We start from the raw sequence: 1386 nt of genomic DNA on the forward strand, positions 1-1386 counted from the left end.
TGAAACCATAAAATTCTAGAAGATAACATCAGAAGAACACTTCTAGACTTTTGCTTAGGCAAAGAGTTTATAACCAAGAACCCTAAAGCAAATGCAAAAAAAAAAAAAAAAAAAAAAAAAAAAAAAAAAAAAAAAAAAAAAAAAAAAAAAAAAAAAATCGATAAATAAATGGGACTTAATTAAACTGAAAAACTTCTGCGCAGTAAAATAAGTAATCAGCAGAGTAAAGAGAAAACTCACAGAGTAGAAAATATTTACAACCAATGCATTCAACAAAGGACTGTTATCCAGAATCTACAAGGAACTCGAACAAATCAGCAAGAAAAAACAAACAAACGAATAATTCCATGAGAATGTGTGTGAAGGACATGAACAGATAATTCTTGAAAGAAGATATACAAATGGCCAACAAAGATATTAAAAAAAAAAATGCTTGAAAACCTATCAGTAAGGACCGAGCACCAAACAACCAAGGAAAGTTGGTGAGTCAAGGATGTACTCATGTTGATGAGAGCTTGGGCCACTGAGATTTGAGAATCTGTTGGGCCTGCTTGGAGTTCTAAACAGATGGAAGAGTTCAGTCATGTTTGCACCCACAGTGATGCGTGCTTTGTGCAAGAACAAGACTCTCCGCTATGAAGTCCCCATGTTATTGCTAATTGTTGGAGTTTCTTTTGGTCTTCGTGAGTTTTCACAAAACTGACATGATGCTCTGAAGATTAAAATGGATCCTGAGTTGGAAAAAAAAAACTGAAAGCAAGTAGTATCATTAGGTCAGAATATGAGAAAATAAAAGACTCTACTTTTGATGACTGGAAGAATATTCAAGGACCCAAGCCTTGGAAAGACCTGACCTCCTCCAAGAAAGAAATCCAGAAATCCTTAAGACTAAGACAACTTGACTGTGCTGATTCTTTTGATTTTAAATAAAATGTCGTCAACTGGATTTCCTAATACATATCCTTATCAAGTGGAAAGAAGATTCCAGGCCCATTGAAACCTGGATATGGGTAACTTGTTGGCAGATAATCTTGATAAAATGTCAAGTACAGGGCTGGGCACAGTGGCTCACGCCTGTAATCCCAGCACTTTGGGAGGTCGAGGCAGGCGGATCATGAGGTCAGGAGTTCAAGACCAGCCTGGCCAGTATGTTGACACGCCATCTCTACTAAAAATACAAAAATTAGCTGGGTATGGTGGCACATACCTGTAGTCCCAGCTGCTCGAGAGGCTGAGGCAGAAGAATCGCTTGAACTCAGGAGGCGGAGTTTGCAGTGAACCGAGATCGTGCCACTGCATTCCCTCCTGGATGGTAGAGTGAGACTCTGTCTCAAAAAAAAAACAACAACAACAACAAAAAAAACAAGTGCAGGTTTTTATACTTCT

General features: G+C 38.0%; 1 pseudogene; it reads left to right on the forward strand.

Annotated features, from left to right (window-relative positions):
• The first annotated feature begins 180 nt into the window (after positions 1–180).
• Positions 181–1113, forward strand: LOC108512960 (cytochrome c oxidase assembly protein COX16 homolog, mitochondrial pseudogene; annotated as a pseudogene).
• The last annotated feature ends 273 nt before the right edge of the window (positions 1114–1386 follow it).

The sequence above is a fragment of the Rhinopithecus bieti genome, unplaced genomic scaffold, assembly GCF_001698545.2.
Source record: "Rhinopithecus bieti isolate Rb0 unplaced genomic scaffold, ASM169854v2 scaffold_31514, whole genome shotgun sequence".
In the NCBI taxonomy this organism is placed as follows: domain Eukaryota; kingdom Metazoa; phylum Chordata; class Mammalia; order Primates; family Cercopithecidae; genus Rhinopithecus; species Rhinopithecus bieti.